General features: G+C 40.8%; 1 long non-coding RNA gene across 1 annotated transcript; it reads left to right on the top strand.

Annotated features, from left to right (window-relative positions):
• Positions 1–10,367: 10,367 nt before the first annotated feature.
• On the top strand, positions 10,368–21,420 carry LOC107818800 (uncharacterized). Its single transcript, XR_001655512.2, has 2 exons — positions 10,368–10,836; positions 21,063–21,420. It is a non-coding gene; the product is annotated as an uncharacterized LOC107818800 (long non-coding RNA).
• Positions 21,421–21,667: the final 247 nt, after the last annotated feature.

Genomic DNA, 21,667 nt, shown 5'->3' with positions numbered 1-21,667 from the left:
AAATCTAATTTTTCTTTCCTAAATTCACGGATTCATGATATAAATGAGTATGGAATCATGAAATATAATCAATATAGGATAAGGAACACTTACCCCAATTTCCCCCCGTGAAAATGGCCCAAATATCGCCTAAATCGAGCTCCCCAAACTCAAAAATGAGTAAAAATAGCTAAACTCCCCGTTTTATGGGTCTCTGACATTTTTGAGCGCCACAGGTAGCGTGGGGCACTGCCTGTGGCGCACTTTCCAGAACACCAATAATTACCAGCGCCAGGGCTAGCGCCCCACGCTACCCCGGGCGCTGGCGGCTACGAAAAATCTTTCCCGACACGAAAATGGGCATAACTCTCTCATTCGATGTCCGAATTCGACGATTCTTTTTGCTATGGCTCCACAATTTCAATACGGATCTAAGGATTCCATCAAAACTGAATTTGGAACTCATTTGCTTAATGGGATACCACTTACTCTTGAAGAAGCGACGTTGAAACGTTCTTGAAATACCAAAATTAAATTTCGTTAACCATCCGAAATCCACCCGAGGCCCTCGAGACCTCAACTAAATATACCAACAAGTCCTAAAATATCATACAGACTTAGTCAAAACCTCAAATCACATCCAACAATACTAAAAACATGAATCCCACATAGATTCAAGCCTAATGGACTTTGAAACTTTCAATTTCTACAAACGACGCCGGAACCTATCAAATCAAGTCCGATTGATCTTAAATTTTGCACACAAGTCACAAATGACATAACGGACCTATGAAAATTTTCAGAACGCGAATCCGACCCCGATATCAATAAAAGTCAATCTGTGGTCAAACTTTGAAATCTTTTAGCCTTTAGGCTTCTAGTTTTCACCAACTGGCGATAATTCAAGCCAGGGACCTCCAAATTAAATTTCGGGCATACGCCCAGGTCCCAAATCAGGATACGTACCTACCGAAACTGTTAAAATATATATCTGATTCTGTTTGCTCAAAATATTGACCAAAGTCAACTCAGTTGAGTTTTAAAGCTCTATTTCACATTTTAATATATTTTTCACATAAAAACTTTTCGAAAAATTTTACGCACTGAGCATGCAAGTCGAGGAGTGATAAATAGTGCTTTTCGAGGTCTTAGAATAAAGAATTAATTATTAAATTTAAAGATGACCTTTTGGGTCATCACACATTAATACAGACCCAAGTTCAATTCTTGAAGCATCACAATATACCACAAACCCATATGTGCCCTCTGGTAGGGTCAACACCGGTGCTGTAGTTAATCTTGATTTCAACTCCTGGATGCTCCTTTCACAAGCATCTGATCATTGTAACTTAACCGCCTTCTGCGTCAATTTAGTCAACGGAGAGGCAAGAGTAGAGAATCCCTTCACAAACTTCCTATAATACCCAGCTAAGCCCAAGAAACTGCGAATCTCTGTTGGGGTAGTAGGTCTAGGCCAATTCTTCACTGTTGAAATCTTCTGAGGATCAATCTTAATTCCTTCTCTAGAGACAACATGACCCAAGAACATGACTGATTCAAGCCAAAATTCACATTTCAAAAATGTCATATACAACTAGTGCTGATACAAGGTCTGCAAGACTGCCCTGAGATGATCGGCATGGTCCTCTCGACTGCGTGAATGTACCCGAAGATCATCAATGAACACTATCTCAAAGGAGTCAAGAAAAGGCTTGAAGACTCGATTCATAAGATCCATGAACGTTGCCGGCGCATTTGTTAGCCCAAAGGACATTACCAAAAATTCAAAGTGCCCATACCGGGTCCTGAAAGCTGTTTTCGGAATATCCTGCTCTCTAATCTTCAATTGGTGATACCTTGATCTTAAATCAATCTTGGAGAAGTACTTAGCACCCTGTAATTGGTCAAACAAGTCATTTATCCTTGGCAATGGGTACTTATTATTGATCGTGACCTTGTTAAGCTGCCGATAGTCAATACACATTCTCAGTGACCCATCTTTCTTCCTTACAAAAAAGATCGGTGTGCCCCAAGGCGACACACTCGGCTGGATGAAACCCTTTTCTAACAAGTCCTTCAGCTGCTCCTTTAGTTCCTTTAATTCCGGTGCCATTCTGTAGGGTGGAATAGATATAGGCTGCGTGCCTGGCACCACAAAACCTCGGGTTTTAGGTAAACTTTTACGGGGCCTTACACATTTAGTGGAGTCTTAGTCCGGGAAGAGGAAGGTACATAATTTCCTATCTGTTATGTTAGTAAAACTCTAGGCGAGGCCGAAACAAGGTACCCTCACCTAGAAAAATTGGCGCTCGCTTTGCTAAGCGACTCCAGAAAGTTAAAGCCGTATTTTCAATGCCACCCCATATGCATCGTAACTTCTTACCCACTAAGGAACATAATGCATAAGCCCGAGATCTCGGGCTGGTTGGTCAAATGTGCCGTAGAAATTAGGGGGTACGATATCGAATATCGACCCCGAACCACCATCAAGTCATATATTTTGGCAGACTTTGTGGTCGACTTTTCCCCGGCCTTAATTCCCGAAGTCAAAAAAGAATTGTTGCTAACCTCGGGGACTTTCTCGGGAATCTGGACACTCTTCACGGACGGTGCCTCGAACGCAAAGGGGTCCGGACTCGGCATCGTGTTGAAGATGCCTACGGGTAAAGTAGTTAGGCAAACTATTAGAACTGTGAAATTGACTAACAATGAGGCCGAGTATGAGGCCATAATTGTAGGTCTCGAATTGGCTAAAAGCCTAGGGGCCGAAGTGGTCAAAGCTAAGTGCGACTCCCTCCTTGTGGTAAATTAGGTCAATGGGACGTTCGAAGTAAAAGAGGAATGAATGCGAATGTATTTAGACAAATTACAGGTAACGCTGCATCGCTTCAAGGAATGGACATTGTCGGTCCCCTACCATGGGTACTCGGTAAGGCTCAATTCATACTGTTTATGATCGATTATTTTTCTAAGTAGGTCGAAGCTCAAGCATTCGAGAAGGTCCAGGAAAAAGAAGTCATCGATTTCATTTGGAACCACATATTATGTCGGTTCGGAATACCGGCCGAGATAGTGTGTGATAACGGGAAGCATTTCATCGGCAGTAAGGTAAACAAATTTTTCGAAGACCATAAGATCAAAAAGATCTTGTCAACATCCTATCACCCTAGTGGGAACGGACATGGAGAATCAACAAACAAGACCATACTTCAAAACCTAAAGAAAAGGTTGACTGATGCCAAAGGGAAATGGAAGGAAATTTTGCTCGAAGTCTTGTGGGCATACCGTACAACCTCCAAATCTAGTACCTGGGACACTCCGTTTTCATTTGTCTATGGCACCGAAGCACTAATACCGGTCGAAGTTGGAGAACCAAGCCTTAGGTTTTGATATACGATCGAGGAATCAAATGCTGAGGCCATGAACATGAGCCTGGAACTATTGAATGAAAGGCGCGAGGCCGCCCTAGTCTGGTTAGCCGCCCAGAAGCAGCGGATAGAAAGGTATTACAACCGAAGAGCCAATCTCCGACACTTCAATATCAGGGACTTGGTGTTAAGAAAAGTAACACTGCACACCCGAAATCGGAACAAAGGGAAGCTGGGGCTAAATTGGGAAGGACTATATCGAGTTATCGGGATTACCGGTAAAGGTTCATACAACTCGAAGCAGGAAACGATGCACAGCTACCGAACAACTGGAACGTGATGCACTTAAAGCGGTACTACTGCTAAGGTACAACCTCATTCACCTTTTATAGTATTACGAACCGGACTAACACTTGCAGGCAACAATCAAAGGAGAATGTGACTATTAGGTCTAAAAGCATGCGTTACACTCTTTTCCCCTTGAACTGGTTTTGTCCCTAATGGGTTTTCTGGCAAGGTTTTTAATGAGGCAACAGTAAGTCGTGCTAACTTAGAATCGAAGACCGGTTTTAAATCGGAGTCAATGGTCTCATCAACAGTATCCGAGCCCTCTCAAGATCAACCTCAAATACTGGGGGCCGTCACCCTCGGGTCAAGCTTCTTAGCAAGGAAAGAAGGAAACTTTGTGCTTAACAGCCTAGGCTCGGTGGTTAGGATTTATTGTAAGGGCCAAACAGTTAAGTGAACCGTGCCCGCGTAGGCCACCTTAGCCATAATACAAGCTTTACACGCTTTTGATCTTATACTTTATGCATAGAAATGAAAGAAAGTTTCTACCTTGCTATTACATATTTTTACCTCTTAAAGCATCGAGCCTAAGGGCTATCCCTACCCAGGGACTATCAAGCCTAAGGGCTACCCTTGTCCGAGCCCAAGGGCTACCCTGGCTCGGGGACTATCATCCGAAATAAGTTCGGGCAACTTGGGTTATCAAAATCCGGAGGCACAAAACCTATTAGGTAGTGCCTAAACCTAAAAGGCTATGATTGCCCTAAAAAATTGCTCGGAGATGTCCGAATCCCGTAATCAAAATGTTAGGCCTTCAACAAAAAATTCTAAACCTGCTAAAAGGTTACCGTCGGCAAAGACATCGTCTAAGAACACTTAAGCATCTTGGAAAAACTTCATCTCGGGAAAACTTCTGGTCACTCCGAGTTTTCAAAAGTTTCGAGCAAAAATTGCATCGAGGTCAGGTTCTGTTCTGACCTCCGAAAAATAAATGAATCATTACTACGCTTGATTCTGTGCTAAGGCATTAGAAATATTTGCAATTATGAAAAGATGCTAAAATAGTAATTTCCAAAAGGGGAAATTTTATATATTCCAGAATAACTTTACAAAGGCCCAACAAAAACGGCCTCGAACTGAACAAAACATATGTACAAAATACAAAAACTAAAAATCCTAAGGCATTTTCGCCTCATCTTCATCGGAGCCCGATTCGTCACCAGAACCATCGGGACCTTCGAATTCTTTGGAGCCCTCCTCACATTCGGGTTTAGCTAGCTTTTTCGCCTCGACCTCAAGTCTTTTTGCCTCCTCGATCTCGGCAGATAGGTCAAAGCCTTGGGCATGGATCTCCTCGAGGGTCTCCCTTCGAGCCTCGGCTGCTTCGATATCGCCTTGTATTGAGCCACCATCTCATCAGCATCGGCCGAGGTTATCACCAACTTTGACTTAGATACTTCGAGCTCTTTACCAAGAGCATCCCGTTCAGCGATGGTCGAGCCAAGTTGTGTTCAGAGATCGTCATTTTGCTGAGCCCGTTTATCAGCTTTCTCTTTTGCCACCCGAAGTTGAACTTCTACCGAAGACTATTTGGCCTGGGCGGTCTCGTTCTCCGAGGCCAGCAGATCCATCTTGCTTTTCCACTCGTCGGCCATTACTTGGATCTCGTCCATCTCCTTTTTGAGTTGGTCGATTTAGTCGATCTGGTCGATCTTCTACTGGACTTGCGAGGTATTGTCGTTAGCCACTGCAACCAGATCCTCATTTCTAACTTTGAAAACCTTTACCTTTTCAACCATGTCGGCGTGCTCCCGCCTTAGGATCGATGCTTCTTTCTGAGCCCCATCCATCTCGGCCTGAAGGTTCTTAATGACCCTTTTTTGTTGCTCGTTGAGAAGCTTGTACATATCCCTTTTTTGGGCAAGCTCCTTAACCTCGAACTCAAACTGAATGACCTCGACCCGGTATCGAATGAAGCTCTCGTGATGAAGTACCGAGGCCTGCAAAAAGATGAGAATCGTGAGAAATATCAAAACCTAAGTAAAGTTTGATGGAAAGTAATGATGCCTTACCCGGTTCAGCGCCTACTGCGCCTCATTGAAAAGGCACAACACGTTCACCTCATTCATTTTTGCCTAGTCCTCCTCGGTCACTAGGCATCAGAGGTAGCTAGCTATCCGCACAGGAGCAAACAAAACCCGAGCATCCTCCGAGGCAGTCAGAATAACCGATCTCTTGCGATTGGGATCCACACTCAGAGCAGGGAACTGGTTGATTAATTTCGGGATCGAACTCGGCTCGCCAGCTTCCAAGGATGTGTCCTTCTTCGGAACTTCCAGGTCATATAGCCCAGAGAAATCTTCCAAAGCGGACAAGTCCACACTATCAAAAAAGGAGTGAAGGGGATCGTCCGCACCATGGACACCTTCATTGGACTTCTCCTTTCTTTCTTGGGCCTCCTCGAGCATGGATTCAGTATAGGAGGGCGTCCCCGAAATCTTTATTATATCGGGCGCTTCCTTCGGAGCAGAGCCGGCATCCTGAGGAGTCCCACCCCGGGTCTCCATATCGATCTCTTGAGTATGAGGGGAGTCGACCTCACGATTTTCCCCCTCAGATGCCTCCTGTTCCCCGTGATAGGTCGTCCTATGGGTAACAAAAAGAAGCTCATCCTCCTACTCGTCCCTGAACTGGAGAAGAGAGTTGGAGTCCAGCACCCAGGAGCTAGAGCTCCTCCTGGGTTTGTGGGCGACCCTCTTATTTGGTTTATTCATTTCGGAGCCCGGGGAGCCCGAAAGGTTTTCTCTTCCTTTTCTTCTTTTCCTCCATGGCAGCCCCGGGATGCCCCGCATCGGAGGAATCAACGGGCAAGAACACGTCCTCGTCCCCTTCCAAAGGTCTAAGTTTGGTAGTCTTAGGAAAACTTACATACAGCAGAGGGAAAGGAAAGTCAGTATGTTGAAAGATAAGAAGCATGGAATTAACTATTATAAAAGAGGCCTTACCATGAGAACGCCCCCACTAGCCCTTCGAAAGCCCGTGCCATGCGCGCTCAGGGTACGTCATATGAGTACAGATGCCCTAGATCCATTCCTTTAGCCGGGGACCGCATTCGAAACCTGGGCAACATCTGCACAACCACAAGTATGAATGAGAAGAAAGAAATTGAAGGAAAAGAAAATCTTTGACACTTAGAGAGAAATTTCACTTACGAGATGCGTTCCACTTCTCAGGGAATGGCATGTACTCGGGGGGAATCAAGACTTCGGTCTTAACCCGAACGATGTGTCCCTACCAGCCCCGGTCTTGGTCCTCATCAATACTTGAAAAGTGGGCCTTGCTGGCCCGACGAGTAAGCTTGATCAGTCCCTCTCAGAAAATTTGGGGACTGTATAATCGAAGTAGATGATCGATCATGAACTGAAGGGACTCGGTCTTGTTCACGAAGTAGTGAAGGAGGATCACGATCCTCTATAATGATGGGTGTATTTGCCCGAGGCATACCTCGTACCTCTTGCAAAAGTCCAGAACAATCGGGTCCACCGGGCCCAGTGTGAAGGGGTAAGTGTATACACTTAAGTACCCCTCCACATGGGTAGTAATGGTGTCCTCAGGCCCGAGGACTACTACATCCTTGACTTCCCAGTTGCAGTCATTTCAAACTATGGGAAGAACGTCTTCTGTCACGGAGCATATGTACCTTGATGCTCCTTCACCCCGGTCCTGCTTGTGTGAGGGTTTCTAGACCTTAAAGGTGTCTGTAATTGAGCAGCCCCCGGGAATGAACACTTTCAAGGGAGGCTCGGGGTCCGGTTCGTCAGCAACCACCTTGGGAGAAACCGTTTCGAGGGCAACTACTTCAGGAGCAACCGCCTCAGTACCGGCGGTCGATTGGGAAGATGAAGAGGCAACTTGTTAAGGAACAGATTTGGATGTTTTAGCCATTGTTATCTGGAGAGATTTGAAAATTTGAAGAAAGAATGTGATGTTTTGAAAAAACGAGTTCTGAAAATCAAGAACAGAGTATGAAAATTTGAAGGAAATCTGGGTAAAAACCTGGAAATCACTATGAAAATTGAAGAACAAGGATGAAGATATGAAGGTTTGAAAGAGGTTTTATGATAGGTGGAAAGCTCGAATGTAATAACTTGGTTGAAAGGTAGAAAAAGAGCAAAGGGTGGAAACTTTTATAGGGAAACAGGCGACGCTTCACATTCGGGGGCAACCAACCGATGAGCGACACGTGTTCGAAGTTAGAACGACGCGACTGATGGAACGTTTCGGATCCTTCGTCCTAGCATACGAAGGATGGAACCGGAGAACATATGTCATTTCCCATTGTTTCGGCAAACCTACTCTCTGAGAAATGAGGGGACTATCTGTATACGGGTAAAACCGAGTCCAATGAGCACCCCAATTTTTCGGTGAGGCAAACAGAGTAGGGACGTGACTGTAAGGAATCAGAATCAAAACCAGGAGCCTCTCTTATCAGGGCCCGAGCAAAACACCTACCCTCGGAGCCATCAGGACCACATCTCCCAAGTCCAGTTCGAGTCCCAAGACTTCGGTGAGCATTACCAAACGACCGCACATAACTAACAAAGGGCCATGATATCCGTGCCCAGCCGGATATCACGTCGTGAATCTCGGCCCGTATCGGCAGAAAATCAGTGATTAGCAAAAAAAAAAAAGATTTCTTACCTTTCTTAGAATTGTACCTAGGGTAAAACTCCCTTACTATATAAAGGGGAAGCTAATTATTCATTAAAGAACATTGTAACACACATACCAGGGCAATATAGTTCAATTCTCTTTGTTCTAAAAGTTATTCAAAGTTCTTATTTTTTGTTCATAAGTTCTTCATAAGTGCAAGCTCGGAACTGAAGGCAGGTTTCTCGTTAACCCATTAACCTAGCTCGGACTCACTCTTATCATTGGTTTGGCCATTTACTATGAATTTTATTTTCTTAATCTAACGTCATTAATCACTTGTATTGAATTAATCCACATATCCTTAAAACCGCGTATAAATTCAATTGTTATCCGTTTTTAAGAGTAAACAAGCCTCGTCATGAGAAGCTCACCTGGTAAGGTTCATGAAATCACAAAATTAGTCGTAAGAGCTGTTCATGAGCCAAATGTTTGGTGCAACAAACTCTTGTTGATGTGAGGCCCCTCACGATATGGGGCCTAGCCGTGCCAATCTCTTCGCTTAATGACCTTGCATCGCAAAAAAGCTGCTAGGCACAAGGAAACAATTTTCACAATGAGGTCCGCATTGCGAGCGAGGGTTCAGATTCCTAGTCATGACGGGAATTCTAATCGATTAAGTCTATGTCACGATCCGAAACCCCATCAAGTCGTGATGGCACCTAACCCAACCTGTTAGGTAAGTCAAATGGTATAAGTTACTACTAAACTGAGAAATCATCAATATATTAATAAATATTACCTCTTAATATCAAATTTATTTATGTCTTAAAATACTTATTTTATAATTTAGAAGTTTGTAAAGACTCAAGTATTAATTATATTGAACAAGAAATAATAAAACAACAACAACAATAATAAGCCCAGCAAATTCCTCCAAATAGGGTCTGGGGATGGTGAGATGTATGCAGTCTTACCCCTACCTTGGAAGGCAGAGAGGCTATTTCCGGAAGACCCTCGGCTAAAGAAAAGATAAAAAGAAGCAATGACAACACGTATAAACAACTGTAAGATAAAAAGAGGGCTGAAACTAAGGTATAAAATAAACGGTAGTAATAACAATCTAAGAATAATTAGATAACAAACTAACACTAATGCTAACAAACTTAGGAAGACAAAAGGAGACACTTGGCTACCTACTAATCTTCTACCCTAATCCTCAACATCCACACCTTCCTATCAAGAGTCATATTTTCAATAAGCTCCAACTGCGCCATATCCCACCTAATCACCTCTCCCCAAGACTTCTTTGGCCTACCTCTACACCTCCTCATGCTCACCAAGGTTAATGTCTCACACCTCCTCACTAGTGATTCTATGTTTCTTCTCTTAATATGCCCGAACGATCTAAACCTCGCCTCCCGCATCTTATCCTCCAAGGGGCCCACTCCCACCTTATCCCGAATAACTTCATTCTTAATCTTATCCAACCTGGTATGCCCAGACATCCATCTCAATATCCTCATCTCGGCTACTTTTATTTTCTGGACATGCGAGTTCTTGACCGGCCAGCACTCTACCCATACAACATGGTCAGTCTAACCACTACTTTGTAGAACTTATCCTTAATTCTCAGTGGTACATTCTTATCACACAAGACATCGAAAGCGAGCCACTATTTCATCCATCCCGCTCCGATACGGTACGTGACATCCTCGTCAATATCCCCATCACCTTGTATTATAGACCCAAGATACTTGAAATTATCTCTCCTAGGTATGACTTGTGTATCATGCCTCACATCTATGTCCGCTTCCTGGGTAACGTCGTTGAACTTGCACTCCAAGTACTCTGTCTTAGTCCTGCCCAATTTGAAAACTTTAGACTCAAGAGTTTGTCTCTAAACCTCCAGCCTCTCGTTAATACAACACCGCGTCTCATCAATCAAACTATCATCTTCAAATAACATACACCATGTCATCTCTCCATTACTAGAAAATAAGCCTATTGGAACAGATGTTTTAGCAACGATGACATAACCGTTGCAATAGACCATATGCTGCAACTGTTGTTACCGTTGCATAAGACATTACCCCCTATTGAAATAGTTCTAAGAGTAAACCGTTGCAGTAGTAAAATAACCGTTGCCAAAGATAAATCTACGGCAACGGTCCCGGTATAGATTCATCTGTAGCAACAGTTATTTGATTTCCCCTCATATTTTCCCTCTTCTAATTTTACTAAACTGGATTTTACCTTTTTCTTATATCCAGCCCTAGACCTTTTTGTATTCCTCCAACTTGCCTCTTAAACATCAGAACATATCCAGCCCCTTCTCTTAACTTCGAACCCTAACCTCTTGCGCCAGTCAATCCGGGAAGGCTTTCCGTCATGGCTCCGGCAAAAACTATCGTATTTCTTCTCCAGTACACATCCCAACTGACACACAACCTAGGGTAAGTAATTTAACAGTAGCAACAAAGAGTCACAAATCTTGCTCCTCTATATTCTTACCAACTGATGTGAGACACCACAAAGTTCCATATGTTTGGTAAGTTAACAATATTTTTTACATTTTTTTTCCTCTGCAATTTTATTTGTAAATGGGTGAATAAAATTACTTGGTTAATACCTAATTTGGTACCCTAAATGTGTTGGTGAAAAATGAGTTGGGGTTTTTCTTGTGAGTCATTTGATTTGGGTTTCATGAGATGTACTCCAAGTGAAGTCATACACTTTATTTGTGAGGTTGTGTGCTTGATTAATTTTCACTATTACTTAATTATTGGCACTACCTAGGACTGAAATGTTTGTGGCATGTTAAATTGGATTTTCCAGAATTTTCTAGGGAAATCAGTTCTAGATATGTTTTAAACAGTATTTGAATTTCCGTGCTCAGAAGGTGTTTGAAAATATTTCACAATGAACACCTTTGAGTGTCCCAAACAAATAAAGTTGCAATTGACTGGAAAGCCTAATTGCATATCAGCATGATCTTTTTGTTTAGTCATACATAAGGCCAAAACATAAAAATAAGATTTTTGGAACCGGAAGATTCTACTTTAATAGTAATGTTTGTGTTAAACTTATCATAGTGCTAAACATTATAATATTAACTTCCAAATATTTTACTGGTACTAACTTTTAAAAGAAACCAATTAATATATTTAGTTACTATTCGAACAATGTTACTTTATTTATCATCTTGGTTAAGCAATTTTATAGATGGTGTGAGAATATTTAAGAGAAATGTCATGTATACTTTTATAATAGTATTTGTGTGGCATATACAGTTACTTACCTTTTGGAGGTGCATGTCAAATAAGATGTGGTTTGCATTGGACAATAAGATGTTACTATTTGCTTCCTTAAAATGAATAATATTTTTATTATGTATAAGAAAATAGTTCCTCGAGTTTTGATTGAATTGCGCTTGCCTTCTCTCATTTGTATAAAAATTGGAAGAGATAAATATTCATGCATTATTAAAAACAAGCATCAACTAAATAATTAATCTGGTAGATTACTTAAGCAACAGCATGATTTAGTAGCTATTGTTGATGAAGAAGATGTTTCAAAGCTTACTGTGTTGTACATGAATATGATAGCATGGGTCAGCTAGTAAGTTTTCGTTTTCTTCACTTTTTCTATCTGTGGTATCCCAGCTTCTATTGCTTTCTTTAGTTATCTCTATATGTCACTATTAGTGACTTTGGTCTATTGCTTTGTCCATTTCACTTATTAGTTAGTCCTAAATTGATTTTCTGCTAAAACGTTTTGACCCGTCATATGTCCGTCAATGCGTCCATCGCCACAGAAAATACGAATGGGCTAAGGGCTGATACTCCTCACCCTCCCTTTCACCACCCTCTCCCAAACTTTCATCGTATTACTAAATAGCTTGATGCCCCTATAATTATTGCAATTCTATATATTACCCTTATTCTTGTACACCGGAATCATTGTACTCCACTTCCACTCCTCAAACATTTTCATCGTCCTAATAAACAGCCTAGAGAGCCATTCCAAGCGGGCCTTACTCGCGTTCTTCCATAATTCTACAAGGATTTCGTCTGGACCTGTCACTAGCCCTGCTCATCCTAAGCATCGTCCCCTCGACTTCTTCCACTCTCATGCGACCACAGAACCCAAAATCTCGATGATTCCCAAAGTGCTTCAAATCCTACAACAAAATGTTCCTACCTCCCCCGTCATTCAAGAGTTTATGGAAGTATGACTACCATCTCTGCCTGATTTGCGCCTCATACATCAAAACTCTACCTTCCTCGTCTTTTATGAACTTCACTTGATCCAGATCAAATGCCTTTCTTTCTCTCACTTTTGCCAGCCTGTAAAGCTTCTTATCCCCACCTTTATCCCCGCCTTTATCCCCAATCTCCTCATACAAACGTCCAAAAGCCGTAGTTTTAGCCTCAGTAATCGCTAACTTCGCCCCCTTCTTAGCCTTCTTATACTACTCCCTGTTAGCCCTCATCTCCACCTTATCTACGCTCTTGACTAGCTTCAAATACGCCGTTTTCTTGGTTTTCACTTTCTCTTGGACCTCTTCATTCCACCACCAGTCCCCTTTATGGCCACCAACGAACCCTTTCGAGACCCCTAACACCTCTCTCACAGCTTTTCTAATACAATTCGGAATCATGGTCCACATACAACTCGCGTACCCACTACTCCTCCAGGCCCCAATAACTAGTAGCTTCTCCCCCAACTATTGGGTTTTGTCCTTAGTCAAGGCACCCCACCAGATCCAACGTAGAAAACCCATAACTGTATTATTCCTTATCCGCATGATCGCTAATTCCATAACCAATAGCCTACGCTGGGTCGTGAGAATCTTGCTCAGGATGATCTTGTAATCCGTGCATAAACCACTATTGCACCTCCTGAGTAGTAGATAATCAATTTCGGTCTTGGCCACCGTACTTTGGAAGGTGACCAAGTGCTCCTCCTTCTTCTGAAAACATGAGTTAGCAATCACCAAGTCAAATGCTTTAGCATAATCTAACAGTGAAGTACCTCTTCCGTTTTTGACACAAAAATTGAAGACGCCATGTACCCCGTCATAACCCCCAGACGACGTCCCAATATGGTCATTGAAATCTCCTCCTATGATAATTTTATCGATGTGCGGAATTCCCCGCACCAACCCATCTAAGTCATCCCAGAAGTGCCTTTTCACCTTCTCATCCAAACCCACCTGAGGCGCGTAGGCGCTTATTATGTTGAAGGTACATCCTCCCACAACTATCTTAGTTGACATCAACCTGTCATTCACTCTCTTAACCTCTACCAATAGCTCTCTAAGTTCCCTATCGACTAAGATGCTTCCCCCATTCTTCCCCTTCATCCCCCCGAATACCACAACTTATATCCATCAGCATCGCGTGCCTTAGTCCCTACCCAGCTAGTCTCCTGGACACATGCTATATTGATCTTTCTCTTCTGGAGAATCTTCGCTAATTCTATGGACTTTCCCGTCAATGTCCCTATATTCCAGGATCCAAATCACATCGTAGAGGTTTCCTTACCCCCTTACTACCCTTGGCCCTCACCCCCCGCCCCACCCGAGGACATGACCTTACTCTATCATTGTTCACCACAACCACTATAGTATAAGGTATAATAATCAATTCAAATTAATGCAATATTCCTAGTCACAACACAAGGCAACAAAATCGTAAGTGCTACGTTAGTATAACACTGGGGGAGAAATTCCTAAAATCAAGGGACATAGCAAGAATGGGGAAACAAGTCAAAGCTATTAGACTCCGAATAACGAGTATAAACGATGAATAACAGATCGAGGATGCTACTCAATCACACAAAAACGAGTAACTAAGTGTACAACCACATAAACCAAAAAACAAATCGATAGGTAGTAAAAGAATTAAAGCAACAAGAGGTATAACAATATAGCTCAATACTAGAATTAAAAAAAATACCAATTCAAGAAATTTAGAACCTGGAATCAAGTTGGGGTTGTCTGAATAGTGACACCACCAGTCACTAGCATGTGCACTCTACTCGCCGCCGGATGTACGCCGAAAATTGATACTCTATGCAGATTTGGTCTGGCCAACACGTACTCCGACAGAGTGAATGGAGGCAGATCTTAACCAGGAAAGGGTTAGAGAGAGACGGAAGGAGAGAGAGATACATGGGAGAAAAAGGGATGAAAAGCAAGGGGGAGAACGAGAGAGGGAAAAGAAAGAAGGATTAAGGGGTGATATACTTACTTGGTCGCCAGGGACCTGCACTCTGGTTGGAGGGGAAAAGACCGTACAGGTAGGCCCAAACCCGGATGAGCCCAACTAAACCCAAAAAATCCTTCTTCTGAAAACATGAGTTAGCAATCATCAAATCAAATGCTTTAGCATAATCTAATAGCGAAGTGCCTCCTTCGTTTCTGACACAAAAATCGAAGCCATCATGTACCCCGTCATAATCCCCAGACGACGTCCCAATATGGCCATTGAAATTTCCTTTTATGATAAGTTTCTTGATCTGCAAAATTCCCCTCACCAACCCATCTTAGTCATCCCAGAAGCACCTTTTAAGCTCCTCGTCCAACCCACCTGAGGCGCATAGGCACTAATTATGTTAAAGGTACATCCTCCCACAACTATCTTAATAGCCATCAACCTGTCAATCACCCTCATAACCTGTACCACTAGCTCTCTAAGTTCCCTATCGACTAAAATGCCTACCCCATTCTTCCCCTTCATCCCTTCGAGTACCACAACCTATACCCCACATGCCTTAGTCCCTACCTATCTAGTCTCCTGGATACAGGCTATGTTGATATTCCTCTACTGGAGAATCTTCGCTAATTCTATGGACTTCCCCGTCGATGTCCCTATATTCCATGATCCAAATCGCAGCCTAGAGGTTCCCTTACCCCCTTACTACCTTTGGCTCCAATCCCCCGCCCTACCTGAGGACTTTACGTTACTTTATCATTGCTCACCACAGCCACTATAGTCTAAGGGATAATAATCAATTCAAATTAATGCAATATTCCTAGTCACAACATAAGGAAACAAAATCAGAAGAGCTACAATAGTAAACCACTAGGGGGAAAATTTCCTAAAATCAAGGGACACAACAAGAGTTGGGAAACAAGTCAAAGCGATTAAACTCCGAATAACCAGTATAAATGATGAATAACAAATCAATGATGCTACACAATCACGCAAAAATAAGTAACCAAGTAAGAGTAAAAAAAAATAAAAAAAGTGACATGCAGTAAAAGAATTAAAGCAACAAGAGATATAACAATATAGCTCAATACCAGAATTTGAAAAATACCAATTCAAGAAATTTAGAACGTGGAATCAAGTCGGGGTTGTTTGAACAGTGATGCCTCCAGTCATCGGCGCGTGCGCTCCACTTGCCGCCGAATGTCGTCGAAAATCGGTACTCTATGAAAATCGGGTCCTGTCGGCGCGTACCCTGACAGAGCGAACATAGGCAAATCTTGACTAGGAAAGGGATATAGAGAGACGGAAGGAGAGAGATATACAAGAAAGAAAAAGGGACGAAAAACAAGGTGGGAGATCGAGAGAGGGAAAGGAAGGAATGATTAATGGGTGATATACTTACTTTGTCGCCGGGGACCTGCACTCCGGTTGGAGGGGAAAGGACCGTACAAGTAGGCCTGAACCCGGACGTGCCCAACTAAACCCAAAAAATCCTTCTTCTGAAAACACGAGTTAGCAATCACCAACTCAAATGCTTTAGCATTATCTAACAGCGAAGTACCCCCTCTGTTTCTGACACCAAAATCGAAGCCGTCATATACCCCGTCATAATCCCCAGATGACGTCCCAATATGGCCATTGAAATCTCCTTCTATGATAAGTTTCTCGATATGCGAAATTCGCCGCACCAACCCATCTAAGTCATGCCAGAAGCGCCTCATCCAAACCCACATAAGGAACAGAGGCGGATCTTGACTAGGAAAGAGATAGAGAGAGATGGGAGGAGAGAGAGATACAGGGGATAAAAAGGGACAAAAAGCAAGGGGGGAGAACGAGAGAGGGAAAGGAAAGACGGATTAAGGGGTGATATACTTACCTGGTCGACGAGGACCTGCACTCCGATTGGAGGGGAAATGAGCATATAGGTAGGCCTGAACCCAAACGGGCCTAACTAAACCCAAAATATCCCAACCCACTAACAGCCCGATCCCCCAGCCTACTAACTAGCCCGCACCCTTAACTGGACGGTTGTTTTTTCCCCACCCAGCCTGGTCTAGCCCGTTCGGTAAATACATATACTCTCAACAATAAATAAGAAAAATAAGAAATGGTCTTTCACATGAATGTGGACCACTTAAATGAAGAAGTAACTTACAACTTTACCATGGAAATTCCACCAGCTTAGATCAAGTGAAACATGAAAAGAAAGGTTGCCGAGTTGTGGTGGGATTGTACTAGTTAAGCCCATGTCCAAAATATTCAATGAAATAACTCTTTGATGACGAAAGCCACAAGTGATTCTGATCCAATTACAAACTGAGGTTGAAGAAGACTAGTTTGTTAAAAGAATTTGATAAGGTTCTAAAGTGATGTGGGCTTTCAAGGCAAAAATGCTAGAAGCTGAAAAGAGGAGGCTATCTCCATTATTGATATCCTTATTTCCCTTGACTACCATGAAAGAAAATGCATTTGTGGTTTTCAATATAGATAGAGAGAATAATGGAATAAGAGTTGGCTCTCTAGGTCATCCACTTTCATGATTTTGGAATTTGGAATTGATAAAGTCAAGTCGCATGACTCGAAATTTACAACCAAATTTCCATGTTGCTTTGCTCCACTTGCCCTATTTTGTTAATATAACACCCACCACTTCCCATTTCCTTAGCATACTTTGTTGCTTATTTTGGTTGCAATTGTGCAACTATAAAAATCAGTTGTATCCATAAAAAGTGTCTACTCTTGATTTTCTCTTGGTTAATTTACTTCTTGACTTTTAATGTTGGGTATATGTTTCTTCTCTTAACATTTTAATAATTTAAGTGATATTTTTAGACAAAGATGAGTACCTGGTGAGACAATCAGATTCTAAGCCCCTTACTAATAGCCCAATTTAACGATCCGACCAGTCGTTTTGAACTTTTGCATTTCATTTGGTGGTTTGAGACTTTGAGTAGCTTCATATTATGTATTATAACTTGTGTGTATGGTTGGTTTCAGTTTTCGAGCGGTTCGGGAATAATTTGAAAGAATGATTCTCATTTTAGAAGTTTTAAGTTGGAAGAGTTGACCAAAATTTGACTTTTGGGTAAATTGACTCGGAATTAGGTTTTAATTGTTTCGATAGGTTTGTATGATGATTTTGGACTTGTACGTCTGTTCGGATTTGGTTTCGAAGGTTCCTAGAAGAATTTGATACTATTTGTCGAAAGTTCGCAATTTGAAGAACTTAAGAGTTCATATGTTTGACCAAGAGTTGACTTTGATGTTATTGGACTCCATTTGGTATTCCGAGAATTTGGATAGGTCTATATAGTTGAATTGAACTTGTACGCAAAGTTTGAAAATAATCTGAAGTTTTTCAGTGTGATTCGAACACTCTTTTGAAAGAATGAAAATTTAACAATTTAAGAGAAATTTTATTCGGTTTGAGCCTCGATTCTTTGTTGTGATGTTCCCGTTGATGTTTTTAGGCTTTGGATAAATTTGGATGATGTATTTGTACTTGTTGGTATGATTGGATGGGGTCCCGAGGGGCTCAAGTGTGTTTTGGATCATTCGTTGAGAAACTAGTTAAGTTAATAATTTGAAGTTTGACCATGGTCAATATCAGGTCAAGATGACCTCTTTTCGGTGTTTTGAGTGCGCAAGCAGGTTCGTAGCGTGATTTATGATTGAAATGCATATATGGTTTGTGTCCGGGAGGTTCCGAATGAGTTTTGGGTGCTAAAACGAAGATTTTCTTACTGCTGGTTTTTTTTCCTGGTGTAAATAATTTAAAAAATGCCATTTATGTCCCTGAAATCTTCCGACTTCGTTTAAAACTTCAAAACATCATATCTTCCTCATTTTAAGGCCAAATTAGGTTATTCAAGAGACTATCTTGGGTACAATCTTGCAAGGATCATGTTGGGCTTATCCAACGTGAGTTTCGGGATCATCTAGGACCTGATTTGAGCTGGGACAACTGCTGCATTTTTTTTCTTGTTTCAGAATTTAGATATTTTTTCTCCCAAGGTTTTGGAGCTCAATTTGGGCGATTTTGGAGGGGATTTTTACTACTTGGATTGGGGTAAGTATTTTTAACTTATATTTGTTATTACTTCATAATTTCAACCTCGATTTTAGTGTTTGATTATTTACTTGAAGGAGAAATTGGAAATTTTAGTAAAAGCTTTCTAAAACATAAATTGATGGCTTGAAGGCTGATTTGAGGTCAAAATTAAATGACTTTGGTATGGTTGTACTCGTATCAGAATGAGTGTTCGGAATTTATGAGTTTTGTTGGATTCTGAGCTGCGAGCCCCGGGTTGACTTTTTGATTTTAGTTAAAGATCGAATCTTTATTATCTGAATTTGTTTCCTACGGCTTTTATTTATGATATTAAGTTATTTTGGCTCGATTTGAGCCTTCCGGAAGTAGATTTTTACGGAAATGGCTTATTAGTAGATTGAATTAGCTTGTTTGAGGTAAGTATCTCGCCTAACTTTGTGTGGGGGAACTACCCCTTAGGATTTGAGTTGTTTGTATTAATTGAATTGTCTGGGAGACGTTGACTTGAGGTGACAAGTATTTACACGGGTTCATATGTGATATTTTGACCGGTTTAGGCTCTTAGGCTTCTTTCATGCATTTAATTGATATTTTCATATCATGTTATATCTTGCATTGTTTAGTTTACTCTTACATGCCTTGTTTGACGTTGTTAGTACATGTTCTATCTCTTATTGTCAAATTTGCTCTTATATGCCTGTATTGAAGATGTTACCTCTTTTATGTCATGTTACCCCCTTTATTGTTGAGTTATTCTTATTCGGAGTTGTTATTACATTAAATTTTTTCGTGTTGAGTTATTCTCATGTATTTAGACGTAGTTACTATTTCATACTATCTCTTTCATTGTTAAGCTTATGTTATACATTTGAATTGAAAATTGTCATTTCGCGGGAATACCTTCATTTTGAGTTATTGAAGTTGAATTCGTGAAAGCTATTAGCACATTGAGGTTGAGGTTGTTGTTTATTAAGATATCTTTCCTTGTTAAGTATTTCTCATTCATTTGTTTATTTTGAGATTGTTGTATACATTGTGGTTGAGCCGTGGGCTATGTGTTCTGGTAAAATTGATATTGTTGATTTTGGCAAGTTATGGTATATGGGCGCGTGTGGTGCCATGTGTTATTGTGTTGTGATATTGATGCGCATGCAGAGGTATAAGGATAGGGGTTGATGTGCATGCGGCAACATAAGGTAGAATTTATTTGCGTGTTGCTAGTATAGGAATTGCTTGAAGCCACGCTGCGACATAAGGGGGCTAAAGCGTGTGTAGCTATTTCGGAAAAAATATTTTCAAAAATCTAAATGTAAGGCTCACGCGGTGATATAATAAAATATTGTGATTGTGATTTGTGAATTGTGAATATAAGGTGTGGTACCTCAATGTGAATTTGTTGTACATTCTACATTTGAAAGGCTTGTTGATTTGAATGGTTATGGTTTTTCCCTAAATCATCTCACTTGTATTTTGATTGTATTTGGTTATTTGTTGTTATTTTGTATGAGAACGATTGTGACTTCTTATATGAGTCATGCATTCTACGTGATTTGCTGTGTTGCTTTAATGTGCCAACCTGTGCCTTCGTGTTACTTGGTGAATTGAGTTTCTAGATGAATTTGCCTACGCGGAGTCATTATCTCATACTCTGCTGAGTTGTTGGTAACATAATAGTTTTAAATAAAAGAATTATTAACATGCTTTATTTTATGTGACTCTTAAGATAGAACTCGTTATCTCATTCGGTGCTTTGCTATTTTCAAATGATTATCACATTTTACTTTAATTGGGTTCTCAAATTAAACTCATTACGTTATTTGATGTTTTACTTTACGTGAAATTGTTATCACGTCTTACTTTAACAAATTCTATATTTAATTCGTTAACTTATCTGATATTTTTCTTAATTTTAATACGCTATTTTACTTTATGTTATTGATTTCTAAACTAAACTCATTTGATATTCTATTTCTGTATAAATTGTACTTTATTTTACTTTATTTATTTTTTAAAATAAACTCATTATCTCATTTGACGCCTTTATTCAAAATTGTTATTATGACTTATTGTATTTAAATAAACCTCTCGAATATTTTATTTGACATTTGACATGGATACAATGTACATGGTAGCACGTGGACTTTGCCGTGCGAAGGTGATTGATAATGTGGGCACGAGGTGTCATGCGTGTAAGATTTGGATTTGTGGCTTATGATTTGTGGTTACAAGGTGTGGTGTCTTGGGGTAATTCTTGTTGTAAGTCATGCGTTGGGAACAATTTGATTACTTGAATTATCACATGTTTTCCAAATTTGAGTTCATTTATATTTCATCTGTGTTCGTATTATGTTGCTGCTTTATTACCCGTTTACTTCTTGTTGTCAATTGTGTTTTTACTATTCCTCTATTGGTTTTATATTAATAATCTTTACGCTGTTAGCCTTACATTGATGTTCTTTCTATTGCTAGCTTTATGTTGATATCTTGCACATGTTTTATGTCTAGTGAGTGTCTCGACTTGCCTCGTCACTACTCCATTGAGGTTACTCTTGATACTTATGGGGTACCGCTGTGATGTACTCATGTTACGCTTCTGTACATTTTTGTATAGATCCAGACACTTCTGATCGTGTTGGTTCTTGAGAGTTGTGTTTGCACGTCTGGAGTCTTCAAGGTATACCTTCTTGACGTTCGCATGCCTCAGAGTCACCTTCTGATATTATCTTTACTGTTGTTTATCTTCATTTCAGAATATTATTGTATTTAGAAATTCTAGTGTATGTCGGTAGAGCTTATGACTCTGTACTATCGGTTCTGGGGATTGTATAACATTTGTTCAGTTTTAGTTACGTTATCTCATTTATCGGTTTGAGTTTTATATAGTTAAGATGGTTATCTCTGTTAGATCTCATCATGTGTTAGGTTTACCTAATCTTAGAGACTAGGTGCCATCACGATTCCTAAGGTGTGATTTTGGGTCGTGACAAGTTAGTATCAGAGCTCTAAGTTCATAGGTGGTACGAGTCATAAACAAGTTTAGTAGAGTCTTGCAGATCGGTACGGAGATTTCGGTACTTATCTTTGAGAGGCTACAAAATTATTAGGAAATT

This window comes from Nicotiana tabacum, chromosome 14 (assembly GCF_000715075.1).
Source record: "Nicotiana tabacum cultivar K326 chromosome 14, ASM71507v2, whole genome shotgun sequence".
NCBI classification, from domain to species: Eukaryota; Viridiplantae; Streptophyta; class Magnoliopsida; order Solanales; family Solanaceae; genus Nicotiana; species Nicotiana tabacum.
The sequence above is the reverse complement of the archived record's forward strand: the minus strand, read 5'-3'. Positions and strand labels throughout refer to the sequence as shown.